The sequence below is a fragment of the Schistocerca gregaria genome, chromosome 5, assembly GCF_023897955.1.
Source record: "Schistocerca gregaria isolate iqSchGreg1 chromosome 5, iqSchGreg1.2, whole genome shotgun sequence".
In the NCBI taxonomy this organism is placed as follows: domain Eukaryota; kingdom Metazoa; phylum Arthropoda; class Insecta; order Orthoptera; family Acrididae; genus Schistocerca; species Schistocerca gregaria.
Window position 1 is genome coordinate 417,201,979 of NC_064924.1, and position 17,282 is coordinate 417,219,260.

The window sequence follows — 17,282 nt, forward strand, 5'->3', positions numbered from 1 at the left end:
CAAAATATCGAGGGCAGATTAAAGTCATCAACAACTATTAGTGCATGGGTAGGGAACCTATTTACTGTGAGATTATAGTTTTCTTTTAACTGTCCAGCAACTATATCATCCGAGTCGGGTGGTTGGTAGAAAGAACCAATTAGTAATTTATAACGGATGTCAAGAGTAACACCTACCCATACTAACGCACAGGAACTATGTACAACAAGGTACAGTGCTTCTGACAGCAACAAACCCTCCACCACCAACTATATTTAATCTATTCTTTCTGAAAACGGTTAGGTCCTTTGTAAAAATTTCTGGTGAACTTATTTCCGGCTTTAGGTAGCTTTCCGTACCTATTGAAAGGCGTATACTCGTGCACATCTTTATAAGATCGCAGACCGAGAGATGCTGTTTCTGGTCTAAGATGTTAGTGTTGGAGTAAGAGGGCGCTGGGCACACATTTGGCCGCATATTTATTTTCTTGTGAAAGACCAGAATATATCGGGGTCTACCGTAGCTGCTCTAGAGGTAAGACAGTTTAATTTGTTTGTTATGTGCACAGGAACCAAATTTATCAGTTTTGAACAGGGACAGATGATTCAGTGCCTAAGGGGCTGAATGTATTTTGCAGTATTTCTTTACTGGTATTGGGAACTGCATTGCCCAATCAATTCATGTAGAGTTTTGTTAACAATAACACAGAGTAAGCACACCAGTTGCAGTCACAACACGCAACACAATTCGAGTTCAGTACTCATTCCACAGATCAGACATTCATTCAACGTAATCTTGAAGTTTATTATTTCATTTTTTTAAAGAACGTTCCACTATCACGATTTGAGCTTCAGTGCTTTCTTTTAACGCTTGGAGCTCTTGTTCTTTTTCAATACAGCTGCGATAATTTACAACTGCGATGCCGATTGTTTGTAGGTCTTCTTATTTTAGTAAGTCCTGCACCCTTTTAGCCTGACGTCCTCTCTGTAGTTTCTCGAGACCCTCTAACCTACAAAATGGCTCAGTCCCCTCCACACAACCGCTTTTACCCGTGTAGCCGCTTCTTGTGTGTAGTGGACTCCTGAAATATTAAGCGGAGCCCGGAAACCCAAAACCCTTTTCGCAAGTCGAGGAATCTGCAGAACGAAGTGAGCCTCTGATTCAGACCCTCTACTCCGCTCTGTAGCAAAGGACCACAGTCAGTGCTTCGACGATGCTACAGATGGCGAGCTCCGTCTTCATCTCCCAAGCAAGACTGGTAGTCTTTACTCCTTTAGCGAGCCGCCCGAAATGAGAGAGAATCTCCCAGTCCAAAGCTACAGACGTCGTTAGTTCCGTTAGGAGCCACCATCTGCAGTTGGCTGCACCCTGTGCTCTTCATAGGACCCTTTTCACGTCTAGAATGACTCCTCCCGGTATGCATAAGGGCTGCACACTGGATCTAAGCAAGCACAGGGTAACTCCTCTGTTAAGCTAGTGACTGATTTTCCTGCCAAGACCGGACAAGTTCAGAAGGTCGATTGGGAGTTGTTCCATTGGGCGAGTAATGGAGATTCTCAGGGAGACGGCCGCTGTTGCCGAGCGGTTCTAGGCGATTCAGTCCGGAACCGCGCTGCTGCTACGGTCGCAGGTCCGAATCCTGCCTCGGGCATGGATATGCGTGATGTCCTTAAGTTAGTTAGGTTGAAGTAGTTCTAAGTCAAGGGGAATGATGACCTCAGATGTTAAGTCCCATAGTGCTTGGAGCCATTTGATTTTTTCCTCAGGGAAATAGTAGACAGGTCCGGAAGGAAGGCCGATGTGCTGTAATTATGTTTGCTGGGTGACCTATTCCGAGATGTTGAAGGAGTTCAATCGTCCTCTGTTGCACGCACTGGGTGTAATGAGCTGCAAATCATAGCTCTTGTCGGCACGAATTACGGTTTCTGTCTTCGTTTTGAGGCCATAATCTGTTCCCTTAAATGGTTGGCTGAATTAGTGAACTCACATACCTTCACATGAGGGGGTGGAGCACAGCTCACTACATGCAGCATCTCACCCAGCATCGATCGCTGTCTCCTGATTTGGAGTTGATTGGAAGGCATGAACCATCGGCTAGCCCGATTCTCGAACGTCCTGGGATACTGATTTCTTGATCTCCATTATCGGGTGCTTAACTGGAGTAGTCTCCCTTTAGATCAGGCGTCACATCACACAAGAAGCGACTGCTACCGTAGCGGATTTTTTAGGTTAGAAGCACGTTGACATATGATGAATGATGATTTGCTTACCGTAAAGGGAGAAAGATTAGTCAGTTTATTCTCAGAGTGAAACATTCATCATTGTAGAACGGAAAAAGAAAATATTAATTTGGAACTAGTTACCTGCAAACAGCTTCAAAATACGATCCCAGAACTGGTACCGCTTAGTAAACATAACAGTGTCCACGCATTAGTGGGAACAGAAAGCTTGCTGCAACAAGATGTGAACAGCAGTGAAATCAGAGATTCAGAATAGAATACACAGACTAATTATGAAGTCCACGATAAATTTAAAAAAAAAACCGCCATTGGTAAATGACTATAGATAATGTAATAACCTAAAAGACCAAATTTCAATATTTTGTAACTGCCAAGAGGGGCGCCAGCGACCGCATTTCCTGAAAATTTTGGCGAACCAATCAGAGAAAGCATTATGTGTGCTAGAATGTGCTCGTTGCAGTCGGTAGTGAATGTGAGAGACACTCCACGGGCAACTGTCTAACACAGTCCGCGTTTCCGGGAAAATTAACATATTCTGACAAGACAATCTTCGGACCTTCTTCACGTAGAGAATTGTCAAGGTTATCTCCTATCTTTGTATACTGCTATTGTGACTCATGCCGCAATTTGAAACTGATAGCGGGGACAAGATGGCGCCCCTCCACATTTGTACAAACATGTACGAGATTATCTAAGTGAGACGTAACGCCATCGCTTGATAGGCCTTGTTGAGATTGCTCACATGGCGCTACTCGAGTGGCATCCATGGTCGCTAGGCTTGACGCTTTGGGATTGTCTCTTGTGGGGTTACCTCAAGGATAATGTGTATTTTCCACCCTTACCGCAGAACCTCGAGGGTTTGAGACACCGCACCACAGCAGCTTTTCTTACCGTGACTGCTCGTAATACGGGATTGAGGATGGGCGGAACTGGATCATCCGTTAGAATGCGCACCGTGTGACGAAGGGTGAAGACGTAGAACATTTGTAGATATTTTAAAATACTGCCAGAGTCTGTGTTTCACATACTGTATCATCTGTAACATTGTTATTGGTCGTTTTTCTGTGCCGAATTTTCGAAATGTTTCATGGACTTGCTAATTACCCTGCATTCGCAACAATAGGCTAGACGCCAATAGCACCAGCGTACATAATTATAGCCGCAAACAACATGATAATATGTAGTGAGTTTATTACAAATTCTGATTGTGAAATGGTTTAGGTGAAGCTAAGCATCAGAGACAGGCTAAACATGTTAACCGGATACTTTTATAGACTACCTGCCTTAGGAACTAGAGTCGCAAAGAGCTTCAGAGAAAACTGAGAATATCGTGCATAAATTTTCAGTCGCGTACAGAGGGTCCCAACTTAAAAATCGATAATCTGATATTAGTTTTCATTATATTTCTACAAAAACAACTACTACATGTTGACAAAATAAACAATAAGTACAAGACATTTTAACAATAGGAACGTTTTAAGAAAACCTATTGCATATTTATTACATCATGAGGTATTGTTTGTACAAATAATATTATGACTCTTACATGGAATGTATTTTATGATTTTCATTGATCTTCCCCTCAGATTTGTTCCATTCCATGTAACAACAAACGGTGTGAAATATGGGCTCTTTCGGACAATAGGAGAGGATACACCTGAGCCTTCAAAATTGGTAAATCAAGCAAAAATTAAACTGACGCCTTCACAAAATATAATTTCTTATAAATTAATTCTTATTGCCTGATGCAGACAAGCTCTTTATCTCAGTTTCCATAACTGAATAAATTCTCATTTCATATATCACACTGGTCGTGCAACGTAACAGGTCAGTGACCCTAAGACAGGAAGAGAGGGCAGAGCGAACAGAACGGTTCATTTTTATAACACAGCCTTGATCAAAGCAGCCTTTCACTTTCAAAGTAAGACAACAGTCGTAGCAAGTGAAATGTGTTCGTTTTCAGTTCACTTAGGGGCCGAGATATTTGCTCGGATATTACTAGCATGAAATAAATGGAAGCAAACTGTCATCTTTCAAGGAAACCTTACAGTTTATCTTTTACAATTTGCAGATGTGTAAATTGACTGTGCATGAAAGTGCCAAGATAGCTGTACGAACAGCGATGATTTATTGAAAAAAAAAAAAAACACAGATTCCAATACAAGAGCTTAGAAACGGAAGGCGTAAAATTAGAAACTTAGTATCAACAAAATACACTGCGTAACAAAATAAGTGAAGCACCCTAACCTAACAAAATGAAACTTCACTGGTTGAAAGGGTATGTGATGTTACTGCAGCGATTACAAAATAGAATCAAACTTACAAGAAACTTGTCAGCATGAACCAACTTATCACTGTGAGTTGCAGACCCTCTAGCCTGGATTTATGCACTAAATCGGTGGGAAGGGATTCATAAAGGTGTTGTCGCCTTCTGAAGCAAGATGGTCTACATCTGTTATAACTGGTCCTTGATATACTGTTACTGGCCTTAGAAAGGTGTTGATGTCCGGGCAAATCCCACACAGATTCTATCAGGGACAGATCCGAGGATCCGGCTGGACACACGAGCTCTAAACGTCACGCAGACTCTTCACTGAGACACGTCACGTATGAACGAGCGTTGTCCAGTTGGAAAATGGCACCACTGTACTGTGGCATGAGAGCTACCACATGAGGACGCAGCAGATCCGTGCCATCAGAGTGCCTTCAATCGCCATTAGCCGTCACTTGAAGTCATATGCGATGGTTCTCCACACCACGACGGCAAGAATAAAACCGCTGTGCCACCCCAAAACATTGGAAGAATGGGATCTCTCATCACGTTGCGCAGTACTCGCCGACGATGGTCATCCGGAGTTGTGCAGACCCATGATTCATCGCTGAACACGCTATTCAACAGCAGTCCATGCTTCCCGGTCGCGGCACCGCTTCAAACGCAGCTGTTTGTGTTGTGATGTCAACGGCAGTCTATACATGGGACGGCAATTCTCTGTCCAGCTGCTGTTAGTCTCCGACCAGTGATGCGGGATTACTTAGAATGTTACAAGGAGGCCATTACTTGTTCTCGGATGGCAAGTGCCCCACAAATGTGGATATTGCTCGATTCGACCTGCTAACCAAATGGAAACCCACAGTAAGGCTCTTATCAAATTCTGTCAGGCGTTTGTAACGGTTCCTCACAGAAGTACGCGGCATCTCCGTCTCCTCCACAGTGATCACTCAACAGCTGAGGCTGTTGATGACCCTTGATTGCCTTACCTGCCGACGCCACTTAAGACGAACAACACTAAAGCACTCTGGTGGCCGTTCTCCCCGTCAGAGAAATGCCACTCCTATCATTTACATATCTGCCGATGGTGCGTAAGTGTTCGACGCCACATTGACAGCCGGCCAAGTCTTACGGACGCTTTACTTCTTTTTGTCTTGCAGTTTATGTTGGAAGATCGTCGGAAGCTCGTTAACGAAATAAAACAAGATTTCTTCACCAAGTTGCGGACATGGCGTACACTTTAAAGTGTACGGCATTTTAGATCAATCAAAGCTGAAAGAATAGGTTCAGCTGCATTGTAAGAGTACAAGAAATATGGGAGCTATTCCCGTCTTTTGCAACTGTAACAAAAGTCTTATTCGAACCGGTTGCGCTTTCCCTTATTTTGTAGTACCTTCAGTGATCAATTTTTTCGGCTCCTAGCTTTACTCCATGTTCTTTTCTACTCATGCATTTTGCTACGTATGTGTTCGACATTTGGCACTCTGCACTGTAGTGGCATACGATAGTTTTTCGTTCGCGTGTTTTTATTAATTTCCATTCACTCGTGTACTTTATTTTGAATGTCAAAGGTACATCTACATCTACATCAATACTCTGCAAATCACATTTAAGTGCCTGGCAGAGGGTTCATAGAACCTACTTCTTAAATCTCTATTATTTCAATCTCGTATAGCGCGCGGAAAGAACGAACACCTATATCTTGCCGTACAAGCTCTGATTTCCCTTATTTTTTGTGGTGATCGTTTCTCCCTGTGTAGGTCGGTGTCAATAAAATGTTTTCGCATTCGGAGGAGTAAGATGATGATGATTGGAATTTCGCGAGAAGATTCCGTTGCAGCGAAAAACGCCTTTCTTTTAATGATGTCCAGCCCAAATACGTATCATTTCAGTGACACTCTCTCCCATATTTCGCGATAGTACAAAACGCGCTGCCCTTCTTTGAACTTTTTCGATGTGCTCCTTCAGACCTATCTGGTAAGGATCCCACACAGCGTAGCTGCATTCTAAAAGAGGATAGACAAGCGTAGTGTAGGCAGTCTCCTTAGTAGATCCATTACATTCTCTAAGTGTCGGGCACAATGTACAGGAAATCTCATACAGACGCCAGTGCGATCAGTTCTGTTGTACTGTTCCAGCGTTTGGTGTCCTTGTCAAGTAGACAATACAGCAGACGTCGAAAGAATTGAGGGACGCACTGCTAGAACCTTACCAGGTCGGTATTGGCCATACTAAAGCGTAACGGAAGAGCTCGGGAAACTTTCTTTGAAGGAACACGACACTAAGAACCTGTTTTGCTCGAAGACTGTTCGGTCACCGTGCTGCCACCTCGTACATCCCGCGCACAGACAGCGACGTTTCCCTCGCTCAATACCCGAACGGAATGGGACGGAAAATTGCCATGCACAATATACACTCCTGGAAATTGAAATAACAACACCGTGAATTCATTGTCCCAGGAAGGGGAAACTTTATTGACACATTCCCGGGGTCAGATACATCACATGATCACACTGACAGAACCACAGGAACATAGGCACAGGCAACAGAGCATGCACAATGTCGGCACTAGTACAGTGTATATCCACCTTTCGCAGCAATGCAGGCTGCTATTCTCCCATGGAGACGATCGTAGAGATGCTGGATGTAGTCCTGTGGAACGGCTTGCCATGCCATTTCCACCTGTCGCCTCAGTTGGACCAGCGTTCGTGCTGGACGTGCAGACCGCGTGAGACGACGCTTCATCCAGTCCCAAACATGCTCAATGGGGGACAGATCCGGAGATCTTGCTGGCCAGCGTAGTTCACTTACACCTTCTAGAGCACGTTGGGTGGCACGGGATACATGCGGACGTGCATTGTCCTGTTGGAACAGCAAGTTCCCTTGCCGGTCTAGGAATGGTAGAACGATGGGTTCGATGACGGTTTGGATGTACCGTGCACTATTCAGTGTCCCCTCGACGATCACCAGAGGTGTACGGCCAGTGTAGGAGATCGCTCCCCACACCATGATGCCAGGTGTTGGCCCTGTGTGCCTCGGTCGTATGCTGTCCTGATTGTGGCGCTCACCTGCACGGCGCCAAACACGCATACGACCATCATTAGCACCAAGGCAGAAGCGACTCTCATCGCTGAAGACGACACGTCTCCATTCGTCCCTCTGTTCACGCCTGTCGCGACACCACTGGAGGCGGGCTGCACGATGTTGGGGCGTGAGCGGAAGACGGCCTAACGGTGTGCGGGACCGTAGCCCAGCTTCATGGAGACGGTTGCGAATGGTCCTCGCCGATACCCCAGGAGCAACAGTGTCCCTAATTTGCTGGGAAGTGGCGGTGCGGTCCCCTACGGCACTGCGTAGGATCCTCAGTTCTTGGCGTGCATTCGTGCGTCGCTGCGGTCCGGTCTCAGGTCGACGGGCACGTGCACCTTCCGCCGACCACTGGCGACAACATCGATGTACTGTGGAGACCTTACGCCCCACGTGTTGAGCAATTCGGCGGTACGTCCACCCGGCCTCCCGCATGCCCACTATACGTCCTCGCTCATAGTCCGTCAACTGCACATACGGTTCACGTCCACGCTGTCGCGGCATGCTACCAGTGTTAAAGACTGCGATGGAGCTCCGTATGCCACGGCAAACTGGCTGACACTGACGGCGGCGGTGCACAAATGCTGCGCAGCTAGCGCCATTCGACGGCCAACACCGCGGTTCCTGGTGTGTCCGCTGTGCCGTGCGTGTGATCATTGCTTGTACAGCCCTCTCGCAGTGTCCGGAGCAAGTATGGTGGGTCTGACACACCGGTGTCAATGTGTTCTTTTTTCCATTTCCAGGAGTGTAGATGTATACTGGCGAAAAAATCGCAAAACCAAGAAGCAGTTGTGTAACATAAACGGTAGTTGCTGGATGTGTTTCTAAATATGAACGATGGTGTCTAATTGTATTTCGCTCCAGTCGCATAAGAACGGTGCTAGTTGCTCTACTATGAGGATGCAAATCAGGTTTACTTTAAATATCGCTGTAACCATCGTGAGCATTCATTACGTTTGAGATTGGAAATTTTAAGGTGATGTTAGTCAATCACGACATTAAGGGCACAAAAACGCCATTATCAGCACCTCAATGAGTTTGAACGAAATCGTGTTACAGGGCTACGAAAAGTTACGTGTTTATTGTGCGATATTGCAGAAAGACTTGGCAGAAATGTAGCCACTGTACATGATTGCTGGCAGAGGTGGTCGCGGGAATGTACAGTCGCAAGGAGACGGGCTCCTTACGGTCAAGTGGCACTGCTAAGAGGTAAGATTATCGTGTTCAGCATCTGGCTCTGGCGCATAGTACTGCATCTTCAGCAGCAGTTTGTGCATCAGTGGGTACTACAGTGACACAGCCGGTTACTTCAACGATAGCTCCGAGCCAGATGCCCTGCAGCGTGCATTCCACTGACCCTAGTCCATCGCCATTTGCGATTTCAGTGTTGTCAACCGAGAGCTTATTGGAGACAGGATGGATGCACACCACATTGTGTTTTCGATGAAACCTGGTTCTGCCTCAGTGCCATTGATGGCCATGTGTTTTTTTTTTTAGAAGGAGGCCGCTTGAGGGCCAGCAACGAACCCGTCTGCGTACTAGACACGCTGGACGTACATCAGGAGTTACAGTCTGGTATGTGATTTATTATGACAGCATGAGGACTCTCGTGGTTATCCCATTCACCCTGACTAGAACTGTATTCGCCAGTCTGGTGATTCGACCTGTTGTGCTGCCATTCATGAATATCATTCCAGGTGTAGTTTTCCAACAGGAGAAGCTCGTCCACAACCGCTGTTGAAATCCAACATGTTTTACAGAATATCGATGTGTTACCGAGGCCTGCTCGATTACCAGGTCTATCTGCAATCGAACACATATGGGACATCATGGGACAACAATTCAAGCGTTACCCACAAACAGCACTAACCGTCCGCGTATTCACCAATCAAGTGCAACAGGCATGAAAACCCCATCGCAAAAATTGACATCTGGCGCTGTACAGCACAATGCATGCGCGTTTGCATGCTTGCATTCAACATTCTGGCTGTTACACCGGTTATAAATGTACCAGAATTTCACATTCTGAATGGCTTATCTCGATCTTACATTAACCTGTGATCTTGCAGTGTAAACCATTTGGGTTGCCTGGACAAATTTTTTCTCGAAATTTCATTACTCTTAATTAATTATATTTGTTGTTGCGATTTTTCCCGTCAGTGTAGGTGTAATGAACGCCCAACATGGAATCGATCCCATTATATGAAGACGAGAGCTTCTGAGTTAACATAGGCAGTTATGAGAGTTGAGGATTAATCGAATATGAAAATCAGTTATGCAGTAGTTCATATATTTATGAGCTTATAATGTTAGTTTTACACATAAATACAATTTTAAATAACACAAGGAGAAAAGATTATGCTTTTAAAGCTAGAAATTTTACGCACATTTTGGTCCTTTAACTTTGCATGGAAAATAACGAAAAATGTTGTGTATAAATTTCTCGCAGAACAAGGTTTTCAGTCCTATATTGAGGAATTAGTTTTTGACACAACAGCATCTAATACCATTACTTTTTGAGGTACATCTGCTGTGACTGAAAACTTTTGAGAAAATATTTCTTATGTACATCTTGCATGAATCAGTTAAATGAAATCATTCGCAGAACAGTTTTTGATGGAAGTATGAGCAGGTAAAACTCTACAAATCATGAAAAAATTCAGAATACTTAGTCTGGAATTGAGATTAATAAATTTCAAACTGGAATTCGGTACGAAAAAATCTAGGAACACTTGATGCACGCCATATGTAGCAGACACATGGCTTTTTTGCAAGATACTTTGAGAGAAGAGTAATCTAATGAGGTTTGTACTGAAGTTTTAGAATGAACTGAGATCTCTCTTGTTTGAAGTCCCAACTGCTGGAGTATTTCTTGTTCGACGGGTTATCCATCTCACTAGGTGGATGACGAATGTTATTTATTGTTTGAAGATGTTTACGTTCCTTGGTGAATTTGAATTATGACCACAAGAAGAGAAGGTAATTTGTTACGTTTGTATTTTCCTTAACAATGTGTGTCTAAGCATGATTTTGTGCCTTTTCTGAAACCAAAACTCCTTATCTAGGTTCCAGTATTCTTTCAAAACTTCATGAACACCAGGCTGTCGTTCGTGCTACACTCCTGTAACTTCACAACTGTATAAAAATCCGTTTAAAAATGACTTATGTTGCTTTTCCGCTGTTCTGTTGCCTTGGCCATTTTTTATCTTAATATTCTGAATCATATAGTTAAAATTAGCAAGTGGAACAAAGGCATTAGATCAAAATATTGAAAGGATTGAAGTGGTAATTGTTAATAATACGTCTAAAAAGTTTATTTATAGTTAAATGGGATTATGCTTACCAGATCTAATTTGTACTGCGGCAATTTTTTCACAATGACATGAGATTGTAATTTTTGCAGTTGTTCTATATTTTGTTATTAAAGGGAAACTGATGAATAATCAGACTGAGAGAAGCGTTAACCTCATAGAGAACTGCAATAAATAATTTAAAAAATATATCAGTAATTGTATCAGGTTGTCTCTGAGTATCGCCTAATTTTCCAGGGCATAGGAATGCCTTTGTTACAGAATAAGAATTTATTAAATGAAAAAAATTCTATGTTATTTCAGTATCTGCCTCATAAGTAATAAACTTCAAGATATTGAAGTTATTGGTAAATCAACAAATTCGGTAACATATTTTTTGAGATAAGAAAGAAATAAGATTTTGATATGACTTTTAGTATTTAAAAATGAAGGGGCTAAGGGGCATCCCTTTCCAACTGAGCCCAAAATACAAGCAACAATTTTTAAATGTAGTGGATTGAACCTGGGAAGGGGAGGGGAGCGGGGGTGTAGAAAAAAAAGGAATCAAATAAGGGAAGTAAGAGCCAACGGAACCGACTTGTTAATTCAAGTGCACACTCACATGTGGCATTAGAATGATATGATAGTACCATGAGCCAGAAATAAGAAAATTTTGGAATTTGATTTGCAAAAAGAAATTGCGATGTTACAGATATATTAACAGAATTAAACTATTCCGTTACACAAGCAACACTTCACGGAGAAGCTCCCAAAGAAAATATTTGCGAGACCGATACCCTCCTGTGAGAATGTGATGTAAAACATGCTGTTTGGAACACAGATGACGTTGATATCGTGAAAGTATGTGCCTAGTGACTACATGATCTGCTGATGCCACAGATAAAAATTTCGGTAAAACTCACAAAATGCCAAAAGTGTAAGGTTGATATACCACGTCGTTGGGAGCAACGTTTGTAAGAGGCAAAATGTTTGCTGACGATTCACAGAGACTATAGACGTCGTTTAAGATTGGCTATGCCCCTGAGTGTCAAGCAGGGCATAGGGTCTTTGCAGCATTCGTAAGCGGTGTGTCTACCAGTCAGTCGTATGCTCCGCGTCAAAGGTGTTGCGCCACAGCTAATTTAAGTTCCTCATTCGCTTTTAACATATTCTTGTCCGCTTGGAGGCAATCGTTCTTAACGTTTTGTTGTTGAAAATCACTATCAGTTTACTGGGGCACGTAGTCCGCTGCACGTCTCGTTCGTCGAACCTGCTAGTTTGTTAAAACTTGTCGTCCCGGGGCCAGCGAGTATTAAAGGACGCTTAGCGTCGCTCGGAAGTGTCAACGAATATTTTGTCCCTAACAGAAACTGTTCCCCACGACGTCATCTACCACTCCTAGGCGCTTGTCACAATGACTTCGAGACAAGCTGTATATGGGTCCTAGAATCTATTATTCTGCTTTTCCGTGTTAGGTAAATTGTGCACTAAAATCCGCTGCATCAAATAAACAGTAGATTTTGGGGCACAGGTTTGTGATAGTGGTTGAAACTTAGGTCCACCAACTTAGATCAGAAACAGCATTCAAGGCAGAGAAAAGAGTTTTGTTTTCCAGAAACATCATGCAAAGGACGTGTTGTTAATTGATTACCTCGCAGAGGGTAAACAAATAAGAGTAAAAAAAAATAACTGCTGAATCTTGCTCAGATTTTCTTAGGCCAACTTGTTAACCAGTGGATGATAAGAATCTGGACTGCAAAAGAAACAACAAGTTATACCGCTCTAGGAAAATGTCCCAGCCGGCGAAAGGCTTTCTGATAATGAAAAGACTGAGGGAATTAAATTCCGACTGTTACGTCCGGAGAAACGTTTATTGTAGCTATCAGTGGATGTTTTCCAACCTTCCAGAATCGCCCTACTGGGTTGGACCTACTGGTCAGACAATTGGACAGTGTTCATTGGCCAAAACGGAAACACATCTAAAAGTGTGTGATTTCTCCGCTGGAGTGAATCTTTCAGTTTTAGATCGAGAACTATTTATTTAGGTTTGGTAATTCCACCACGAACAGAAGGAATGCTAGTGCTGAAGGGTCGGCGTAAGGCATTGTTCTTCGAGACGGACCACTAGCTCAACACCAGCAGTGTAGAGAGAGTAATTTGCGGCGACGACATAGGAGGAACTGTCCTGGATTTCATCCGTATCGACTTCGAATATTGGACGAAATCCAATGATTGATGGTGGATGGCAGAACTGAGATTCGCTCCTCTCGGTATTATTCTAATACCTTTAAGTTTTGTACCATCTTGCTGGTGCTGTAACTGCGCCGTGCAGGATTCAAGTAACTTGTTTTCGATACATGGAGGGGATATTCTGCAGGACAATGATGCATTATTCCTACTAGCAGTTGCGCATCAATGGATTCTGTATAGTATCTCTAAAAGACAGAAAATAACGTACGTCAGGTTCTATTTTTGTTTGAAGTGAGCATTACATAAATTACTTAGTATGTTTAACATTATGTTTCATGCAACCTTATTCTGTCCACATAACTTATAAAACGCTGACGTTCATTAGGAGACAGATACACAGAAACGCAAAAAGACTAGCTAAGTAGCATAATATGAGGTAAAAAAACCTGTGATTAATTCTAATGGGCTTCTCTAACTTAAGAAAGGCCTTATTCATACATACCATGTGGTTAACCAATTTTTATTTCACAGCTCTCACATTAGCTAAGTTTCTTCTCTTCGAGTGACCTCCGAGTGAAAATCAATGCAGTACACTTATCTATTATGTCATTTTCAAACTATAGTATATGAGCTGTTGATATGTTCCCGTCTATCACTAACATGACAATGTTTTTTATCCCCATTTTTTGCTAAAAACGTTGTTACTTCTTTATCTACAGTTAAGTACAACTCTTACTAGATTCGGGATTTAGGTTATATTAGTGTTTTATATTAATATAAGAAAAGCGTGCGTCTGATAAACGGAAAGACAGTAGAGAAGGTAACAAATGAGCAAACGACATTCGCTCAGGAGTGCTGATATCCTTGGGAGAGCCAGCAATGAGTAAACTATTCCGGCTGCTGTGCAAGATATATGAGACAGATATAAATAAGAATGTAATAATTCCAATTCCTATGAAAGCAGGTGTTGACAGGCGTGAAGTTATTGAACCATCAGTTTAATTCGTCATGGTTGCAAACTACTGACACGAATTATTTACAGAAGAATGGGAAAAAAGGTGAAAATCAGTTTGGGTTCGGGGGAAGTGTGGGAACACGCGAAACAATACACATCCTGCGACTTATCTTAAAAGATGGGTTTGGAGAAAGCTTTCGACAATGTTGATCGTAATAAACAGTTTAATTTCTGAAGGCGTCAGGGGTTAAATAGAAAGAAACCAGACGGCAGTTATAAGCGTCAAAAGTCATGAAAATGAAGCAGTGATTGAGAGGGAAGTGAGATAGCGTTGTAGCGTATCACCAATGTTAACAGATCTGTACGTTGAGTGGTTTGTGAAGGGAAGCAAGGAGAAATTTGGAAAGGGAATTAAAGTTCAGGAAGAAGAAATAAAAACTATGCGATTTGTGATGACATTGTAATTCTGTCAGAGAGAACAAAGAACTTCGAAGAGTAGTTAAACGGAATGTACAGCGTCTTCAAAGGAGGATATAAGATGAATATTTTAACGAAAACGAAACAAGGGTAATGAGGCGAATTAAATGAGGCGACGTCGAGGGAATTAGACTAGGAAATGAGACGCAAAGTAGTAAATGAGTTTTGCTATTTGGAGAGTAAAATAAAATATTATGGCTGAAGTAGAGTGGATATGAATGTAGAATGGCAATGGGAGGAAAAGCTTTTCTGAAAAATAGTATTTTGTTAACATCGAATATACATTTAGTTGTTTGGAAGTCTTTTTTGAAAGCATTTGTCGTAATTGAAGCGTGGACAATAAGCAATTGTGACAAGAAGAGAATAGAAGATTTTGAAATGCTGAAGATTAGATGGGTAGCTCGCGTAACTAGTAAGGAGATATTGAACAGAACTGGGGAGAAAAGGAATTTGTGGTATAATTTGACTACAAAAAGAGTTCGGTAGATGAGATACATTCTGAGACATCGAGGAATCATCAGTTTAAGACTGGAGGTAAGTGTGTGCATGGGGTCGGGGGTTAAAAATTGCAGGGGGACACCAGAGTACCAATACAGTAAGTAGATTCAAATGGATGTAGGTTTTCTGTAATTATTTGGAGATGAAGAAGCTCGCTCAGGATAGAGTAGCGTGGAGAGCTGCATCAAATTAGTCTTCGGACTGAAGACCACATCATCAACATCACCATCAACAACAACAACAGGATGCACTATGTGACGGAATCGATTTTCGGTAGTCGATGGTGAAATTTAACGTAATGAATGACATTATTAGATAGCTCTTACAAAGGAAATTAAAGAGAGAGAGACTTCTGAATTATTTCCAAACACTGTCACTCCCAGTTTAATATGCTGCAGCATCACCCGGCAAGAGCAAAAAATGGTACACTATCTATTTAGAGCGTAGAAATGAAATTTTGCAGATATGTAGCAGAAAAATGGCTCTGAGTACTATGGGACTTAACTGCTGAGGTCATCAGTCCCTTAGAACTTAGAACTACTTAAACCTAACTAGCCTAAGGACATTACACACACCCCATGCCCGAGGCAGGATTCGAACCTGCGACGGTAGCGGTCGCGCGGTTCCTGACTGTAGCGCCCAGAACCGCTCGGCCACTTCGGCCGGATATGTAGCAGAAAACACGACACAAAACTTAAAGAGAAATTCAGAAATAAGCGCAGAGTTAACATTAACTTCACAAGACGAAACGGGTGGAAGAAAACAAGAGGGAATAGGAACACATAAATAGGATGGAGAATGAAAGACTACCATAAATAACATCGAAACACAAATCAAAAAGACAAACAAACCTAGGGGAATCGAAAACCAGTTGAAAGGAGTTAGAATGATTTCTGTAAGTGCAAAATATGATAATGAGGAATTGATGTTATATCGATTAAAATCGTCTAGTACTTAACTCAAAGTGTTAAAAAAATCTTTAAAAGTGTCAAGATTTAGCTTAATTTTCTTTCTGCTTACCGAATATTTAATCGCCATTGACTCCTTTAAAAGACCTGTCATGTAAAAATCAGTTGCTTGGGTTGCGCAGGTTATCTCTTTCCCAGTACTATACTGCATAGTAACTTCATGAGATGAGATGCGAAACTGGCCATATTAATTTCATTTCTTCCTTTACGTTTCAATTTTTTTAAGATAAAGAACTTTGTTTCTTAACAAGAGGCTATCTTTGTTTCTTGTGGTGTATTATATCGTCTCATATTATGTCTTGTACTAATGCCCTTCCGTTTTTCTCATCCGAGTACACTCAACCTCAAGACTTCGTAGGCTGTGTTTTTTTTTTTTCTTTTCTTTTCTTTCGTAATACGTTGCCACACCTGAGGCGTTATTAGACCGGCGTAATTATTCACGCACAATAACTAAGTGGAACTGAAAGTTGTGGAAACAGCAATTATTTCTTAGCACAATGAAGGCTGTCAGCCAGTTCCAGCTTTTACCTTTGTACGTTGATTCCATCATGTAACACCGAGTCCGAGATTGCAGCATGTTTATCTTGAATTTTTCCATGTCGCAGCTTGGGAATAGCAGCAACGTCAGAGCAGACAAAATGTTATCAACCATTTGTGGCCCTTTTTTAAATAGCTTTACAATGTTTCTCTTGCTAGAACAATGTTACACTAATCGAGAAAGTGAAGTTTTTGTGCATTCACCTTGAAGAGACAGGTCGGTATCTTACTTCTTCTCTAGCACGCTCAGATAACGATTCTATTCATGACAGACGACGTTCAATGCAGACGGCGTGGCGACCTCCAGCGCCATGCATCTCGCGTGCGGGTTGCCCTGTTGTTCCGCGGCGGCACCACCCTGAGCAGCGACCAACGATCAACGTCCAAAATACGCGACCAGATTGTCACACCTTCCTGCAGTCTTATCAGCCATTGCTGGCAGCCTTCGGTAGCTCAGCCAGCAGTGTGTTCGCGGCAGGCCGTCTGGGAACGAAACAGCAAACCTGGCGTCCTTTGAAAGGGGAGTCAATTACGAGCCCGAGTTGGCGAGGACTTATTTTTGTGGTCATATACGAGTACATCACTTGTATTTCGAAATGAGGAAGATAGAATCTTTGTTGTCACGGGGTTGTGTAGATGAGATAGGATGGACGTTGTCTCCTGACTTGGAGGAGCAGCGTCCAAAAGCTGCACTTACGCTCTCGACGGCCACAGGAGGAACTCCCGAGAAACAGACTAAGTCGCAGGTAATGCAGTAGCTGTTCATAAATTTTATTTCCAGAATGTCAAGGT

At 42.6% G+C, this 17,282-nt stretch overlaps 1 protein-coding gene across 8 annotated transcripts in view; it reads left to right on the top strand.

Annotated features, from left to right (window-relative positions):
• The window catches only part of LOC126272746 (transcription factor HNF-4 homolog), a 594,004-nt gene that overhangs the window by 113,535 nt on the left and 463,187 nt on the right, over nt 1-17,282 (top strand). The window lies entirely within an intron of this gene.